General features: G+C 38.0%; 1 protein-coding gene across 8 annotated transcripts in view; it reads right to left on the bottom strand.

Moving 5' to 3' along the window:
- The window catches only part of CACNB2 (calcium voltage-gated channel auxiliary subunit beta 2), a 234,757-nt gene that overhangs the window by 77,623 nt on the left and 136,744 nt on the right, over nucleotides 1-20,390 (bottom strand). The window lies entirely within an intron of this gene.

Raw genomic sequence — 20,390 nt, 5'->3', positions numbered from 1 at the left:
AGGAAAGGAGCAAAGAATAACTGCAACATACCACGCAACACATAAATATTAGAGCCTAATATGACAAAAGCCAAACAAAACCTTAAATTTCACTGTTCTGCTTTTCAGAATCGCTCTCTACCCTGTAATAAACTGACATGGGAATGACATGCTAACGCAGGTTTTCCTAGTGTTTACAATTTACTGATGGGCGTACAACAATCTAGGTGAAAAAAAAATCACTGTACCTGACTGCAGTGCGCACCTTTGATATAAATTCTAATTTACAAGAAAAACTGCAAATAGAGACTACAGCTGAGAACAGTTGCATCCTGCCATGATTTGTGTCTGTATAACAATGAAATTCCCCATCACAAGAGATGCAGCAGCCTACATTTCACCATTATTAGAGCAAACAGCAGTTGTCACTAAACTCACAGTTCTAAATACAACTAGTTTTTAACTTTACAAATGTTTTAGTTTTTCTCTCACCTGAAGCCTATAATAGTTACAGCATAGAATTGAATAAACTGTCTTTGAACTGACATAAAGAAAATTATTCTCCAAGACATATTTTGCTTTACAGGAGTTCATATACATCTGCTAAGTTATGGTCGTTGTTCAAAACTAAAATGTTCCCTGAGCTAGAGCAATAGGAGCAGAAGTCAAAATAAAATACACACAAAGTTTATTGCATTTTTTTTAAAATATCTTGTCTGTTAAGAAATTATACAGAGGCACTGTAACCTCCTCAAGGCCGGTCAAATTTTTGCTCTTCTTTAAAATTTCCCTTTGCCACAACTTCTGACACAGCTGCCAATGGAAATAGTGGGAAAAGATGAGCATCAACAAGCAGACAGAAGTTTAGTGCAGTGTTTAAATCCAGTTATGATTGACACACAGTGTCAATCCAGTGGCCTGTGGATGAATTAGTGATGTGATCACAGCATTAATGAAAGCTGAGACTGTGATGGGCTCCCCAGAGTCCCAGCCCCCAGCACACTCCACAGTCCCTTAACACTCAATCCTCTTTGGAGAAAGGGCACATCCAAAACCTTCCCCACCAGCACTGCAGCTCTTTGGTGCCACTGCTGCCATGAGGAATGGTGCCATAAACCAACCCTGATGCAACACTTCCTTTAAGTAAGAGTAAAACAAACAGAGCAGTCACCACCAGGAGATCATACGACAGTGTGGGTGTTTGCTTCCTACAGCATTTCTATGGTGAGCACACAGTATTTGACGCTGACCAAGCAGCGGAGAATCACTTTTACTGTGCTTCATTCTGCTGTCCTCAAGGGATGCTACCTAACGGGTCCTCAGCCTATAAAAAAAATAAAAATGAAGAACAGTAACATAACTCCTATCTCCCCTAAGGGCACAGAATGCCTTTTGGGTCAGGCTAGAATTGCTAAAATTTGAATTTCCTTTTCCCAGCCACAGAGATCATTTACAGTGCTTGTCATGTCTTGTCATGTTGGCCACATTCCCAATACACATCCAAAAAATCAGAATGATTCCATTTATTTTAATCGCATTGACAAATTGCATGAATCAAACTCAGTATTACATTTATTTTCCCCATAGTACAGACATGGTCATGTAAATTTTCTGTGGAAAGGAAAAGCTGGAAGCTGGAAGCTCCTTGGCTTTTTAAATATGGAAAAAACTCACAGCTGGATAATGTAGAAAAAGAAGGAGCATTCAATTACATTTCATTAATTGTGTAAACTTCTGAGTATTTTCATATGAGCTACAAATGCATTCAATCACATTAAGATTAAAAAAAAATAAACCTAAATAAAAACTATGATGAAACTATATTAAAAATACCTTGACTATTAAAAAAACCAAAAAACTAAGACAACTGGATGTGCATTGTCCATTCCTGACAACCAAGGAAACTACATTTCCTCCCTGGGTTACTGAAGTTTTTTGGGGTTACTCTGGAGAACAGTAAAAATCTTTTCCCAAGAGCTTCTGGAATTCATTCTTTATGAAATTCATCATGTCTCCATCTCCTTCCACTGCTATATGGAAGAGCTGCAGTAATATCTGTATGTAACTGCAGCCCCCAATTCCTCATCTTTCATGGGTAACCGTCAATAAAAATGAGATAATTCATATTAATAATTACTCCACCCATTTATTCTTATTTTTTTTTAATTCCTTACTTTTCAGGTTTACAGGCCCACTTCATTGGAAAAATAAATTCCTGTTTTAATAACATGCTTGACAAATATTTCCCAATTATCTTACCACTTATTACATTAGAGTAGCTTCTATGAGCTATTCTTATAGTGCAAACTCATACTTTTCACACTGCTAGTGGTCATATGTGATCATATATGAGCTTCTTTTTCTTCAAGACCATAAATGTCTGATGTTTTTAGTACTGCAGAAATGTGCCATCTTTAGGAGACTGGGTCCCTCAAGTAAAACGGGTTTTTTTTATTATTTCTGTTTGCTTGCAGGTAGAAACTATTTAGGTAACTTCAGTAGTGCCTCTAGATCTCTTATTTTTCTGCTAGTTTTCTGTACCCATGCTTAACTTTCATCAGTACAGTTGGAGCTTAGGTACAGATTTTGTCTGATAAATTCTCACTGAGTTAATACAGCCATCACTATTCTCATCAATTCAGCCATGGCCTTTATATTGTGTTTTTCCCTTAAAGAATAAAATTCTTATTGAAGAATAAAACTATCTTCTTAGAAAGATCAACCAAGTTCCTTCAAGTAAAGACTTTTCAAATTATTATTTATTGAATGAAGGCATGAAACAGCAAGCAAACATGCATTGGGAATTTACTAGGAATGAAGAAATACATGTGACTGCACACATATATAAAACCCTTAATTTATAGCAGTGGGGTCTTCTCTGAAATATATTTTTCATCTTTTCATTCACTTGATGCTAATGAGACTTTTAAATCCAAAGGGAGAAATGCCTTTATGTCTTCATTTGATTTATACATTGAACATGAAAGCTCAGGCCTCACTGTGCCAATAAGAGGAAGAAATCACTTCAATATTCTGAATTTATAAAGAGATATTGTTAGCTGTTTATGTTCTTATGCTGTGGCAGTAGTAAGAATGGCATCACACGTCCCACTAGGACATGATTTGAGACAGTATATTATGTCCTTGTGATGTGCAACTCCTTCTTGTTTGCTATGAACTACAGTAAACAAAAAGAGTTATTTCCATAAAATGTTAATTTCTCTTAAAATATTTTAAAATTGATTCAAAACAAAGGCAAAATGTGAAATGTCAATGTTTAGTATGAACTGAAACTGCTGACATTGGCACATAATAATATGTCAGGGAATACAGATTGTTGTTTCATCCTAAACTGATCAACATGAAAAATGTAAACTAGAGTCAGAAGTCAGAAGCTCTCCCACAAATGCACCATGAGTAGAGGGGACCTCAGTTTGGCAGAGGGACTGCAAGTGATAAACATAAAAATTTCTTCTGTATGAAGTTTTCTCCAGATGTCTAAGCAATGTCATTATTTTGAATTGTATTGAAGAAAACACAAAACGCTGCTCTGAGAATACTATATAGTATTATATGGATGCTAATTATCTGAGGGTAGAATTTATAGAAAGACCAAATTTAATTCAATTGATTTTTTGCAAGTTATATATGAAGTGTATGATAAACTGTAGAAATACCTTTAGCAAAGGAAAAAGGAGAGTCCATGTTTTCATTATGGCACTATCAAACAGGTATTGTTAATTCCTTGTGTATGGGTCATGGATGCTTCACAACCTGGCAAAATCTAGTCCTGATGACCTCCCTGGTTCTTGGCATGCATCCTACAGTGCAGTGCCACAAAATTTACATGTAAATAGACAATTACTATCCAAGAAGGGCAACCAGCTCCTACAGGAGGGATTGAAATACTCAGCTATGTTTGCATTTAAAAACCAAATCAAATGTTGATTAGAATGTTTTCGTTGTTCTTTAGAGTTAATGTGGGATTGCTATGGCATCTACAGCCATGGGGGATGTTCAAATCACAGGACTAGAATTCCAGAACAGCTGGGAGCCTTAGGGTGGCAATGTGATTAAAAAGGAGATTATAAAGGAAATCAGTCTTCTCTTTACCCTTAACATGACTTTGGCAAGCTTGATTGCAGCATCCAGCACACCATTAACAGGTTTGCAAGGCGCTAATCCAATTTACAGCTTCCTGAAAGCAGAGGTCTTAAAAACAGCTCTTAGGTTTCCAGAAGACTAGATTTTGACATTCACGAACCAGGTAAATATCTGGACCAGGTACTTTACCCAGAAAAGTCAAAACAACAAATCCAAAATAACCCCCCACCCCAAGCAAACCCACACATTTGCACTCCCATTTAATGACATTAGACTAAATATTTGCTTTTATGCTGTTTCACTAAGAAAAAGTAGAATGGGTAGGTGTTTTTAGAGCAATGATGGTCTTTTCATGGAGACTTCTCAGAAAATCTTTGAAAATATGCAAAAAGGCAGCTGCAGAGCTGAGCCTAGTTAGCAAACAAATAGAGCCCTCATAGTCAGAGCTAAACTTTTCCCAAATCTGTGGGATGCTCTGGTGTGTTATTTTACCTGCTTTTTTTCAAAAACATCTAAGATAGAAAACTCCTTGAGACCATATTGTGCTTGGTACTACACAGTCACAAAGTGAATGACAAATACTGCCTAAACAAGCTTGCAATCAAAAGTCTGAGAGAATATGAACAGAAAAAAACAACAGAGGAGTAACAAAGGGATCAAGGTAGCAATGCAATAGAAAATAAAGTATTTTTAAATATTCGATTCCACATTATGAGTCATCTCTTGCATAATCACAGTGGGTTGTTCTTTAAGCAAGTTTCATATATGTATTATGGCAGAGATTAGTTCTGTGAAAGCCTCTGAAGGAGGATAATCTGGTAGCTCTGTATATTCTGACCAAGAGATTCTCACATTTATGAAATAAGAGTAAGGGCTTTTGAGGAAGAGGGCAATGACAGATGACAGAAATAGAAGGCAGTCTCCAAATTAATAAAAATAAAAACTTTATTAATAATATAATCACATTACTGAGAACTTTGGAAAATGAAACAAAAAAATTCCCCAAATTAAGGGAAAAGAAATGGAATTTGATGTTTTGAGACAATTAATTGGCTCTAGAGAATGGCACTAAACTATTAATGATTTTGAGCTATACAGAAAAGTCAGAGTGATGACAGAGCTAAGATGTTGCCAGTGGAATGACTTGGAGACAGGTGTCAGAGGAAGAAAAATACACCAAGGAAATGATGGCAAGCAGCATGAACCTAAATCATCTCACTTACGTGTCAGACTGTCAGCACATACATGGATATTAACACTGATTGATTGACTCATGATAACTTTTGAAAACTCTGGTAACTTGGTTATATGCTTAAGACCTTAGATAAAGCAGACTTATTAGTAACAATTAGCTGACCTGTGGTGCTGTTTACTGGGGCAGAAGTGGCTTAAAAATTAAAGGTTTTAAGAAAAATGGAAATAAAACTTTTGATTGTATTTATTAATAAGCACCAAATAGCATGAAGGAAGGATTTTAAGTTACAGAATGACAACTCATAAAATAAATAATTTGGAGTATAAAATGCTATGTGTTGATAAAAGAGCACAAACAGAAAGACAAATATTGGGTCAGCCACAAAATTAAAGTGGACAGTAAAAAAGAGGAAAAAATGAAAACACATCTGGGATGTCAACAAGGAAACAGAAAGCTAGAAAAGGAAAGAATTTGCAGGAAAGCATGGCAACCATCATCCCAATTTGTCTCAGCTCAGTTAGAAGTGCCAATTTAGATTCTGTGTTCCAGATCGTCAGTATATTTTTATCTGGGATTTTGGTTCAAGTCATTAAGATTTCCTGCATACTTAAAAATAGCTTCCTTGAAAATTCAACATGAAATTCTGTTACCAGTGGAGAATTCTGACGGGAAAAAAAAACTATTTTCCTTGAATTTCATCTTTTATCTCCATATATACAGGCCCTATTTGGTTTTCAAATCTAACATTTTTAATCTACTCCAGATAAAAAATTGAAGGTTTGGGGGCTTGCTTTCTTGTTTGCTCTTTCCCTTATTACAAATAGTGATGTTTAGCATATATAGTGAACTCTTATGTATTTTACTATTTCACAAAATCATAAAACATCCTGGGTTGAAAGGGACTCACAAGGATCATCAAGTCTAACTCCTGGTCCTGCAAGGGACCATTCCCAAGAATCACACCATTTGTTTGTGAGCATTTTCCAAACTCTTCTTGAAGTCTGTCAGGCTTTGTGCTGTGACCACTTCCCTGGGGAGCTGTTCCAGTGCCCAACCACCCCCTGGGGGAAGAAGCTTTTCTGATATCCAGCCTAAACTTCCCCTGACTCATCTTCAGGCCATTCCCTTGGGTCCTGTCACTGAAAAGATCAGTGCCTGTCCCTGTGCTTCCTCTCACAAGTGAATTGTAATTGTAATTGCAATGAGGTCTCCCCTCAATTTCCTCCCTGCTGAACAGACCAAGTGACTTCAGCAGCTCCTCATACAGTTTCCCCTCCAGACTTCACCCTCTTTGTTGCTCTCCTTTGGAAGCTCTTGAACAGTTTAATGTCCTTTTTTATATTGTGGCACCCAGAGCTGCCCCCAGCACTCGAGGTGAGGCCGCCCCAGTGCAGAGCAGAGCAGGACAATCCCTCCCTTGCCCTGCTCCTGATGCTGTGCCTGATGCACCCCAGGACAGGGTTGGCCCTCCTGGCTGCCAGGGCACTGCTGGCTCATGTTCATCTTACCATGAACCAGGACCCCCAGATCCCTTTCCATTGCACTGCTTTCCAGCATTTTCTTTCCCAGTCTGTCCGTACATCCAGGTCTGCCCCATCCCAGGTGCAGAATCCAGCACTTTCCCTTGCTGAACTTCATGTGGTTGGTAATTTCTCAGTCCTCTAATTTATTAACATCTCTCTGCAGGGCATCTCTGCCTTCAAGGGAGCCAACAGCTCATCCCAATTTAGTGTCATCACCAAACCTATTCAGTATATCAGTGTGTCCTGTGTCCAAGTCATGATGAAGATGTTGAGGAGCACAGGGCTGAGGATGGAGCCCTGTGGAACCCCACTAGTGACAGGTCACCAGTCTGAGGTCACTCCATTCACTGTAACCTTTTTCACCCAAACCATGAGCCAGCTGCTCACCCATGGCATGATGTCTTTATCAAGTGTGAGCTGGACATCTTGTGCAGAAGGACACTGTGAGAGAAGCATTGAAAACCTTACTGAAATACAAAAAGATTCCATCAACTGGATCCCCTTGATCAAGTGGGTGGATTATATTGTCATAAAAGGAAAATAAATCTGTCAAGCAGAACCTTCCCCTTAAGAAGTGGTCTGGCTGTGATCAACAATGCATTGCCTTTCAGGTTTTCAGTAACTCCCAGAACAACATTCACCATAGTTTTACCAGTCACTGAAGTGAGACTGACAGGCCTGTGATTTTCAGGGTCATCCCTCTTGCCCTTCTTGAAAACTGGGACATTTTCCAGCTTCCAGTCAACTGAGACCTCTCCAGATCCCCAAGACTGTTCAAAAATCATTGAGAGAGGACTTGCAATGACATCAGCCAGCTCTTTGAGGACCCTTGGATGAATTTAATCAAGCCCCACAGACTGACAAGCAGCAAATGCGGTACAAATTTGGAGCTGACTGGGAGTTTATCATTCTCACAGCCATGGCTCCTCCATGCTCAGAGCCCTGGGACCCCCAAAGTCCATCATCAATGTCAAAGCAAAGAAAGCATTAAACATCTCTGCTTTTCCTATGTCCCTGTTTGTGAGATGACTATACTCATCAAGTAATAGGTAAAAGTTATTATTGGATTGCCTCTTTAAAAACACTTTTTACTGTTCCCCATAGCAGTGGGTAGCTTCAACTCTAATTGAGCTTCAGCTGCATGAGTTTTCTCCCTATAGTGGTGAGTACCGTCCCTGCAGTCATCCCATTCACCTGACCTTTCTTCCACTGGTTTTTGTGCCTTAGCTCCAGAAGAAGATTCTACTCAGCCAAGCTAGCCTTCTGCCTTGCCTGCTGGACCTCTGACATTTGGAAATTGCCTGCTCCTGTGCCCTTAGGAGGTGGTGCCAAAAGAGCAACCAGCACTGATGGATCCCAACATCTTCAGCAGCGTTTTCCCAGGGAACCTTGCTCGTCAGCTCCCTGAGCAGCCTGAAGTCTGGTCATGTCATAACTAGCATATCTAGAGGTGAAGCTTTGCTGGCAGTTTTCCTCCTATCACCAGAGATTTTAAACTCTTGATGGTCTCTGTCACCAACTACCAGTTCACGAGATCCTTTCACTAGCAAGCAGCAAATCAAGGGGCATCTTTCCCAGCAGCTCCCTTAGTACCTGTACCGTGACGTTATCATCCAGATGTTTTAGGAATCTTCTGTTTTTGCTAGCTTTATAGTGATCCCAGTTAATACTTGGCAAGTTGAAGTCCCTCATAAGAACAAGGCTGGATGATTTAGAACTATCCCTTAATTCCTTAAAGATTTATTCATCAGTGTCATCATCCTAGCTGAGTACTCTATAGAAGACTCCCACGATGATATCTGCTTTATTTGTTTGTCCCTTAATCCTTACCCAGGGGCTCTCAACTGTGCCAACAACAGCTTCAAGTTCGAGCACTCAAACTTCATCAGCTTTCAAAGGTAACAACTGCTTTTATACATATTTTTGCTTGCTACCCTTCATTTTTATACCACAAATACAGTTTTTGTCTGTTTAAATAAATATCTTTTTTGCCTTCTCTTAATGAGTTAGTCTGACAATCATACAGTCTGAAGAAATCTATGTCATACACTAGCTGTCTACTGATAAGTTTATTTTCCAGATCGTCTGCTACTGAAATTTTGATTTTCTAGTCATGGTCTGTTGTTAACTACATTGGATGACTGTCATGACATAGAGTACTGCCATTTGCTCACTGTTAGATTAGGAGAGGTTTTCTTACCAACACCTTTGTTAAACTGTGCCTATGAAGACTAAGGAATTAATTAAATTTCCCTCACTCAGGCTCACTGAAACCTCAAGCCCTTAAAACAGAGGTTCATTCCTGATTCAGCCCTGGTATCTCTTGCAGACACAATGATCCTTTAAGCATCTGCAGCCTTCTTTTTGATACTGCCAGAAACACCAAGTAAGCCATTTTATACTGCCTGGCATCAATTATTTCAGGATATAAACACAAAAACAAAAAATACACACATCCTTATCACTGGCCCAAATCTAAATCTAAGCCCAGTTGCCAAGAGTGTCAAAGCTACACAAGTCCTTGTGGTTTCAGGTGTTAGTCCTTTTCTTTAGTCTTCATCTTCATAGGCTCCTTGACTGTTTCTTTATACCCATTACCTATCCACCAGGTCTAGCATAAAAAAAAGCAAACTACATGGGATTTTACCGGAGGTTGAGGCTTGTTTTCATTATTTACACATTACAACTACTTTCATCTGATTTCAAGAATACAACAATCTTCTATACTTTACACAAATGAAAATATCTCTGGAAAGGCATTTTGTCCCTCTTGTCTATCACCTATCAAAATAATATTGAAAAACTCCCTTTTCCCAGCATAGATTTTCATAGTTTTTGTTCTAAACCACAAATACATCAGTTAATGTATAGATTGCATGATGCCAACTGTTCACATCCATTGGCTCATTTAGATTTGCCACTAAAAGCCACTTGACCTAGTGCATCCACACAGATGCAGTAGATGACACACAGTAGAAGAGGGTATCCAGCTAAAGGAAGCTCTACACGCCTGATTCTCCCATCCCAGTTACATGGCTGTCACTGCTTGCACAGCTCCACCAACTGTCCTTTGAAAGAAGGAAAGTGAGACAGTTTGTGATTCTGAGTCTGCTCATTTTTAGAGCACTATCCTCATCTCTTTACCTAAGAAATAAGACAGAAGCCTCTGTATGTTATTGTCCCTGTTTTTCATCTGCAAGGCAATGTAAGAGTGTGAAGAGCATAAACAATACTTATTTACAACAAAAAAATATAAAAGGAAACCATCTGATAGTATATAATATACAATACTGGAAAAACCTAAATGTATTTTCTCCTACACAAAACAGATCTTGTACTACAGATTTATGATAACACTAGAGACAAGATTGCTTAAGTGAAGATGAGAGGGTTAAAAGGGCAGGGTATGTATTAGGCAACATGAAAACAGAAATGTGCTTGCTTCTGAAGATGGTGCTAATCATTAGATGCTAACTTGAAAGGAAATAAAATACAAGTTAATTGCAGAAAAAAAATTCAAGGAAATCATAAAAGCACCAAATGGTGTGGTGAACTTTCATAATTCAATGCTGGAATATCTTTTGTGTTCTGGGACATTCAAAGGTTGGAAAATACAACAGATACTTTCCAGGATAACAACTGAACTCAGGTTTCTAAAATTATTGCAACCTAGAAGACCAAGCATTTTCTGTTTTTCAGACATAAGAGAAACATCAGGAACACTCTTTCTGCTTCAGAACAGACTGCCTGGGTCAGGCAAACACACTACATCATATCCTTCACTGAGCCATTTCCTCTTCTAGAGGATACACCAAATTTTGGACCACTGGTTGTTCTTTCATCTCTTCTTGCAATACTGAACACTGGCAGAAAATACATGTTTGATTACCCTATGTTTGCCACACACATCTCTGAGGAGCCTAGCTCCTTGCTTTTGATAACCTCCTTGTAGACACTGAGAGATCCCAACTCCAGGCTGTGCAAGCCCCATTCCCTCAGGCTGTATCTGCAAGTCAAGAGATCCAGCTGCAACCATCCTGGCAGGCCTTCACTGAATCCTCTCTGATTTATCCACATCATTCTGTTGGGACACCAAAACTGGTCACAGTAAAGCAGCTATGCTCTAATGAATGGTGTGATCTGGACAGAGTGCCTGTACTACTTTTCATACAGTAATCAGGAGTTTGGGATTTCTAAAGAATCTGTGACTAGAAATATAATAGAATTCTTCTCAAAAAAGAGACAACATACACCTTGGGCAAACCTTCATTTTCAGATTTGCTATGCAACAGTCAACTTCTTCAAAAATTTTAAGACAAGCAGTACCTTATAAGCTACAAGGATCAATCAACTTTGTAAAATCCCTCAGATAAAGAGATCTCTTCCAACACAACCCTATCAAGTTTCTGGTAACAAATGAGTCTCCTGCACGTGCAGTGATGAAAGACTCCAGTTCCACAAGTCTTAAGGTCTCAAAGCATGTTGTGCTAACTCTTATCAAAGAAATACAAACAAGCCTTTGTCATCCCCCGACAATTTGTTTTCCTCAGGAACTCCACTGGCTAGAGGCTCCTTTCTGATCCATTGTTTGGAAATTAAAGTAATTTTCTCCTTAAACTCATACAGTTATGCTCAGTCAAAAGTTATACTTCTTCCAGTTTACCACCCTAACGTATCAGCTGTACCTCTGTACTGCTGGATTCCCACTGAGGGACAGGAATATGACAAAGGTGAGAGATTGCTCTGAGATTGCCACTCTGCTGTGCTTATTAGGAAAGCAACTCATATTTGGATGAGAGTCCTAAAGATAAAGAGAGTGAACAAGGAGCAGCCAAAAGTAGGTAGGTGGATGATGGGCATTATTCAGATTATCCAGAGGATGAGCACCATGACAATGTAGCAAAGAAGGACAAAGCTTCAAGAGGAGAAATATCAGGGTAATATGAGAGAAATATGAGAGAGTATTTCAAGCATGTAAGAGATGGCAGGCCAATGAGCATTCTGAACTTTTGCTACTTCTTGCCACTCCAGTAAATATCCAGCAGTTCTAGGCTTCTGAATTGAACCACACAGGCAGAAGTCTGATTGCACAACTGGGTTTTTTTTCTGCTTACAAGCATTCAACAGGAGCTCTGTGTTCACCTTGCTTTAGATGAAATCAGTCCCAAAGTGTGCATGGGCAGGCAAAAATTAAAAAATGCTACAGAAACCCAAGATGCATCACCTCTCTTAGGTCACACCTATGGCCCATTCAGTAGATTTTATATGCACTGCTATACCACAGTTTAAATACATTTGTACTCAAAACCCCTCAAAGTTTCTCCAGACACAATGCTAGATTCCTAGGTCAGGTAAAAGTCATCACTAAATTCAAGACAGGATTTTCACACTTTAAGAAATCCTCCTGGCTCTCCATTTTGGAGGAAAAAAAAAAAAAAAAAAAAGGTATTAGTTATTTTATTTATTCCTTTTTATTTTTTAATTTTACATTTATTTTTAACTGATTTCAATTAAGCTGAAATACTTATTACAAAATATTGAAAACTCTCATTTAAGTAAACCAGAATGTCATTCTTGATTTGCACTACACTCCTTCCATTATTCCTTCTGTAATAGTTATTCCATCTATGCTCAGCAATAATTCATACAGTTAGCATCTCCCTTCCTGTTCAAAGTTTTTATGTTTACAATGCTTTAAAAAAAGAATCATGGGTTATTGTTTCCTTTATCATGCAGAAGAAAAGGAAATGCTTGTTGCTGAAGCTGGCACAGTAATAGTGTGTTCTTTTATAACCTCTCATGTTTTGTCAGTTGTCTGCGGATCTGGATCTTTTCATGTTTTGAAAAGGCTGTCAGTATTTTTTATTAAAATTAATTTTAATTGAATTAATTAATTTTATTAATTTTATTAATTTTCAAAATCATCATTTCCTATGATCTCCATAGTAGCTCCTTCTTGTTTTCACTCTTGATTATACTAAAACGGACCTTATTTAAATTGAATATCATTGCATTCACATCATAAAGTCTACCAGAGAAGTGCAAGGACAACACTTTCAATTGTTACAAGTCAAGCTGATCCACAAAACACGTTGTGTAACTGGCAGGACTAATCTACCCCACCACACTTACAGACACAGATGTCCAGGTTTATTTAAAATAATCATAAGCGAAACAGCACAATTTGCAGTGTTTGGGGTATTTTTTAAAATGTATGCATTTTACTGAGAAGCATTTGATTACAGGAACATCTCAAATTTTATTCCTGTGGTGACAAGGCAAAAACAGCTATAGGAAATGGTGTCAGCTGAATTATGTTTTGTCCCTCAGCATACCATCCAGACCATTTTCCAAATGTTTCTTGCCTGCAAATTCCACTGAACCTCTGGATTTAAAGGGATGAGAACATTATTTTGTACTAAAAATACATGGCTGAACTGAATTACAAAACATAGATTTGAAAGGAACATTTTTCCTTACAAATCTATGTTCCTGGCAGGAGAGAAGGGGATAACATTCATGCGTGTATAGGAAAACTCTTAGAAGGCAAAGCAGATTAAATTATCAGGAAATTGGTGTATGTGGTGGTCATTCAAAAGAAAAAAAGCATTTTCTCACTGTCAAGTTCAAGTGAAATGTCCACCAGCAAAATCAAAACTTCACATATGGTACTAAGGTCTTGTACAGGGAACCTTATGATTTCATTTAAGCATGTCTAAAGGCCACCCATGTTCTTGACAGGATGTCTATAATGAATAACAGAATTACAGCACACAATATGAATTATTCCGTTTTAGAAGGAATTAAGGAAAACAACACAACTTTCTTAAATATATAGAGTAAACCCAATATGATACATATAATAAATTGACTATATTTGAGGAAAAATCTAATGCCTCTTTCATATCTCACTTTATTATCCACATATTTACATGGAATCCTGATTAAGGCAAAAGAATCACAGTGAATTAAAGATTAAAGGCCCAAAATTTCAGAATTATGCTGGGCATACTTCACTAACAGGATCAAAATCATGGGCAACTGCTGGACAAGATGAAAATTTCTAAGTGCAAGTTATGACTTGCGATGTAAAAAACCATGGGGATTCCTCCTCTGTGCCCTGAAGGTTTTTATATAGCTGCATTCTCTCAGTGGAATCACAGAAAAAAAGTAGAGAGTGGTGAGATGACACATGGAGGAAAGGACATCTAGTCCAGCCTCCTGCCCAATAGTACCATATGCAAAGCCACAGCACACTGCTCAGGACCATGTCTAGTTGAGGTCTGACAACCTCCATGGATTTAAATTTTGCAACTTTACACAGAGTTTTAATTTTTAACTCCTACATCAGATAAAAGTGAAAAGAAGTTCTAAGAGTAAGTATGTCTTAGTATAATAAACTCTGAAGTTTGACATTTAGCCTCAAAAATTAGCCTGCTGAGCTGCCTTCACAAGCAGATAGAAACAATTCTATGAAGATATGCACGAAGTCAATTTTAGTACAGCCCATTTCTGCACATATAATAAACTTCAACTACCTCCAGTGAAGAAAAAACTCAGTTTGTCATTTCATTTCAGGCGAATATGCTTTATAAAAAGGCCTCAATCTATGTAGAGATCTTTTTAATATCATACTTTGCTGTTACTTAAAGGAATAGCTTTGAAATGCAATTATGTTCTTATGATACTCAGCTAGTAATATTAATGTATCAGCCTTGCACCCATAAACTGGTCTATTACTGTTCCCTCTGCTTAAATATTCTTGTAATGGTCTACCTGTCTTAGACTTAAGCACTTAGCTGAGTAGGAAGCATTCTTAGTTTTTATTTCTGAAACATAATTGCTTTGCTTATACCAATGAAAAATACTTTGATTTAAATAATTTATTTTTAATATGAACACCTGTATAGATATTTGTAAAAAACACAGAAACTTTCTTAAAAGTATTAACCCCAATTATTACTAATTCCATTTGACTGGTTTGTAAGCTCTTACACAACACTAAAACTGTAACACAAACCATACAATATAGTATTGAATTCTAGAATTTTAAATGCCAAAAATTCCTATGCATTTCTAAATTAAGAATATAATAATATTAAGAATAAGTCTAGAATCACACTGTGTTGTAAATGACAATTTAAAATTAAATGTGCACAGGAGAATTTCTCAGGGATTTTAATCTTTCTCAGGGAAAAAACATTTTAAAATGGCTGGCTCCTATGGTTCTGTAGTTACAGCAATGAAAACACCCAAGTTTTGCTAAATTTTTTCCCAGCAGAATCTTAGACATTAATCTGGTCAGAGATTTATAAAATAATAAACAATAATAAAAAAGCATGGCTATCATTACCCGCTTCTGTGTAAATGAAAGACTTCTGGAAAAAGAATTTATGATTCCTATTAAAGATGTGTTACCTATCCTCAGGATTTTGTAATTCTTATTCATCAGCTGAAGTAATTATCTGGAAAGTAATATACAGTGTAAGTAAACAAACAGCATTTCATTTAGTCAGTCCAGTTGCTGGAGCTTGTTTATAATTTAGAGAAGACATGTCTTCATGACAATAGATGTCCATGACTTCAATAAAGAGGTAGATGGATTTTTTTTGTCTGTGATAGCCTTCCTGAGAGTCAATGTTAAATAAAAATAAATTAGAGATTTGCTCTGATCAGTTGCTTCTGAATTTGTACATCAGAACAAATCATCTTACTTATTATCATCAACTGGAAAACAAAAACATATTCCCAAACAGACATAAACACACAGCCACAACTGTGAAAGAAGAGGAAAACAAAGGAAAAAGAAAAAAGACTGTGCCCCAAAAAGACTATCACAGAAACTTCATATCAGATATTCTGAACTGGGATTTTTGGTCATTGGTTTCCGTATGTGGAAGGTTTCTACCCAAATGTGACTGGACTATATCCGGCCTGCCTGCTCGGAGTGCTTAATTGAGCTGTTGTAACTGCGAGTTTTGAAAGGTCAAGAGAGCAACAAGCTATCCAGCCTGCCAGCCACACCTCACACACCATGGATGGGAGAGCAGTTGTGCTACCCAGGACAGAGTCTAAAACAGGCAGTGTGCTGCACCAGGCGAGCAGGCACGGATTGCAGTTGTGAACGTGCCTTCTTGACTTTAGCTTTCCATATGTGCTGTAGGAAAGTCATGATTTCCATTTTGCACATAAAACATCTTCTGCTAACCCTTCTGCTACCCCTTCTGCTACCTTATATCCATCCTAAACAATGTAGGCATCAAAATGCACGTCACAAATATTTAACTGGAAAACAAACTTTAAAATAATGCTATTATTAGAGGCAGAACATTGGGGTCCCTGCAAGATCTGGAATTATTTTTCACCATATTCATGCACAGCATATGCATGCTCCATTTCCTTAACTAAAGACATTCAAGCCACCTTCTTCTAAATATCTCAACTTTTCCAAGCAGTGCTCCACCCCAAGCATTACAAATTGATTACTTAAACCACATGCCATTAGTATCTTTTACCCAGAGAACATATGTAGCTACACAGGTCTCCTGACATTTAATTAAATAAGAACTATGAATATATGTGGCATAAGAGGGAGGAAGTTGTAAATAATTTCCAAAAGCCTGGACACACACACAGGTGTGCAGACAAATCCAAGAACTACGTAAATCAGAGAAGCCCAGCTAACTAGGTTGGTGTTAACTCTACACTGCCCTGCCTAGATTACTGCTCCTACCATTAACATATTTTATGGTTACATTAGCTTCATTCAAACTCCTCACTGAAAAATAGCCATTTTTTTTTATATCAAGGCTTGTAGAAAAAGTGATGAATATGGAATAGAAAAACTCAAGTGTTCCTAGTCATTAAGGTATCAGGTTATATTTTTCTTCCCCAACTCCATGCTGGTTCACATTACTGAGGTAAAGTGCTTTGTGCAGCATGAGGCTGATCCATGCATTGACAGGTCATTATCATGGCCATTTCCTTCAGATGGAAATAAACTGAAACCAAGAACAATAGATGAATATACAGATTCCACCAGGCCTTGGTGCTATCAATACACTCAGAAGCCAGGTCCTGTGAGAGACTTCTTCCCACTGCTCTCTCACAAATGGAAAAGTAGCTGAGTGGTTCAGAGCTCCCTCAAACAGTTTGGTGGGATTTTTAAGTATTTTGATTTTGTTATCTTTTCTTTCTATTAGTGAGGTGAACTGCACTGGTCCTGCCAACCCAGGATAGTTTTTGCACTCCATTTCTCTTATGGTCTCTTTCTTAAAACAGAAGTAAACATCTCCTTTGCTATTTTAGTACCCGGAGCTGGTCATTTGGGTTGGTTTCTAAATGTCAGAAACCATTTGAATTTCACAGGACTCCCTCTCACACGTGCCTCAGGCACAAACCTGCTTCTCAAACATCATGAACTCACCCTGATCCTCTTCCACAATGACAGAAATGCTCATTCCCTTCCTTTATTGCATTCAGGCACCACTTGGCACTAAACCAGTGCAAAAGGATCCAGATAAATTGCAGTCATTGGTTTGCCTCATATTTTTTTGTTGGAAATACCTATTTCTAAAAGTTATTTCCTGAAAGGAGAAACTTTGTCTTTAATCTCCCAGAGCTACACACTCCCCAGAACCCTACATTAAAAAACTGATGTTCTGAGCTCTACACAAGGTATATTGATCCACTTCTCACAGACTTATGTACATAACAGGGCCCAAAGCTCTTGCCTCCACCCATGGTCTCCACAGAACTCTCTACCTTTTTACTGACTATTCATGCATTGGATTGTGGGGGCAGAGGCAGGGGAAGGTCAGATACACCATAAATACCTTCAATACACTCTCAGAAATAAAAAAGGCTCCATTCTCAGTCACTGAAATTCAAATTAAAGACAGGAGGTAAGGAAATAGAAACTATATTAAGTTCAAACAGTAACATCATTATTAAAAAATCTACTTCACATAAACTACAGGATGTTAGATTAAACACTGACTTTTCTCAGAGGAAAAAAGTATGGTCACTACAGTTGTGCAAATCACTAACTGGCAAGTACACTGGGTGTCTTGGGAGTAACACAGAAATGACCAATACTTTCCTCTGCATGGGTTTCTAAAGATTTTCCTCAAGTGTTTCCTTATTCTAAGCTGAAACTGTTTCAGGAGCCATTCTGCTACACCATCAAAACCAGCAGCTCTCCCACGCTTCCCTCGGGGAAATCCCAAACTCATATGCAGTGCTTAAAACACAGCTGCGAGGTCTCCAGGCTAGTCATAGGGAACGATGCCATACAGAATGACCCTCAATCTTCCAATTTAGGAAAAGAAAACTGTGTTGTTTCTACACTTTGGCTGCTGCAGAGAATCCACAGGAAAAAGGCTTGCTGAGGGTGACTGTTTCACAAATCTGCATCCAGCTCTGGATGTGAGCTCATCTATCTTCACGTATTCACTTGTTCCACATAAGAGTTCTTCTCACTAAACACACAGTTTCAGGCATGAATAACTCCATTTCTTGTGCAGCTGTACAATATTTGCAGTTGAAAATTAACCAAGGGCTATTGTCACTAGAAACAAACCAAGTCAAGGGAATTTACAAAGTACAGACTCATGGCTCTGAAGTAAACCTCAGAGACTGAATTGGACTGCCTTTCAAGTCTGTACTTCAAGTTACATTCACGTGTTGTACAACTTATCTATCTGAAATAGCATTAGATGTTGTTACCTTAAGTTAAATAAGGTGAAGATGGAAAAGTCATTCCAGAATCTTATGGTTAGATTTTTACAGCATTCTGTCACAGGTAATTTGCCAAACTATCCTTTTAATAATAAACATGCAATTCAAGGGAGAGGTTCCCAAAGAAACAATTCTGATTTATGATTTTCAGATACATTCCCATGTCAATCCATACTATGATGAAAACGACCATTGCTAAAAAGCTACAAGTGACTCTTCCCGATCTTAAACAACATCCTTTTCTCCCTTCACTCAGTTTCTGAAATAAGGTAAGTAGCAATGACTCAGAGTAAACACATTACTGTGCTCTCCCTACTGATTTCTAGGACTTACACTATTTCTAAAATAGGTGGGATTTTCCCTTGAAAATTAGTCTTATCAGCAGAATGCCTGTACACAAAGATTTGGGATCTGTCTGATTCATAAAGAACAGTCAAAATATAACTCTTCTCAAACCTGAATGACATTTGACCGCTCCAAGATATTCCCATCCTTTAGAAATTTAGCAGACAGATTTTCATACTCTTTGGAAGATAATTCTGCCTGTCAGGAGCCATGAGTATAACTGGCATTTATCAACATCATACTTAATATTCCAAAAGCAGTGCTCCATCCTTCAAGAGGACATAGGCAAACTCAACGGAAGTGAAGATTCAATTTAAATAGACAAGATCAAAACTTTTGCCTGGAGAACACAAGTGACAAATGCTGATTTCCAAGGCAACCAAAACATATGCTCTGGACATCACAAGAAATTCACTGGACTTATAAATAGGTTTCCCACTCTTTTAAAGGATGTTTTCCAAGAAAAATATCTATAGAGATGAAAATAAAAAAGCCAAGTTTTGAGTTTCTTAGGAAAGTTAAAAACTGATGGCAAAAATCTAAAAGTTGCATACAACAGAGTGAATGAAATTCAATGGTTTTTCATAAATGACTGATAACCAAGAAAACTTGCTGCCTCTGAATTAATCTGCAAAAAAGAATAGCTTTCCAGTGATTAGGTTTTCCTCAGAGGAAATCCTGAATAACCCTAAACTTAACAGTGTTGGATCATGCTAATGCAACAGAGCCAAAGTCTCTGTCAGGTGAGGCTGCTGGTGGGAAGGAGTGACAAAACACTGAAGGTTCCTGTGCCCAGCTAGGGACAAATCAGTGCCATCAGCCCTGGCACACCTCCATCAGGGCCCCGGGAAGGCAGGAGGGGTGTGGCTGGAGCTGCCCAGCACCCACAGACCTTCACCTGAGGGAGGAAGAGCAGATGCTCTGCTGGGCAAAGTGTAGCCCAGAGGCACAGGAGAGCCTCCCAAACTTGCAAGCACCATCTGGAGTCCCATCATCCCTCATGTGGAAGTCAAAATACTGTTGGGAGTAAGTTTTAGATGCTGTTGCTTTGGGAATGTAATGCAGACCACAATCTACCAGGCATCTGTGAAAAGGAGCTCCCTCTTTCTGTTTCATTTTTGATGAACTACTCCAATTCTGTTTAATTTATTTATTTATTCCCTTTAACCAGAGGTTCATTTTGCAAACCAACAGGAAGAGGCCTAAACAAACAAGTTACAGCCACAAATGAGACTGTTGGGCCTGCAGCTTTTTACAGTTTCCTGTATTTATGAAATTAAATCACTTACTATAGTCAAACAAATCTACTTTGCCGGGTATATGGCAAAGAATGTCTAAAAAGATATATGTTTATTTCATCTGTCATAAAGAGTTTAATAAGCATCTCCTTAAAGTTTTAAAATTTAATGTGAAAGACACTGTGCATCCCAAGTTATAACAGTTATGAAAATACTAATGTAAATAGGAAAGGACCACTGCTACCTGGTTTTATTATTAATTTTAAA

The sequence above is a fragment of the Oenanthe melanoleuca genome, chromosome 2 (assembly GCF_029582105.1).
Source record: "Oenanthe melanoleuca isolate GR-GAL-2019-014 chromosome 2, OMel1.0, whole genome shotgun sequence".
Classification (NCBI taxonomy): domain Eukaryota; kingdom Metazoa; phylum Chordata; class Aves; order Passeriformes; family Muscicapidae; genus Oenanthe; species Oenanthe melanoleuca.
Note: the sequence above shows the minus strand (reverse complement) of the source record. Positions and strands in the feature narration are given on the sequence as shown.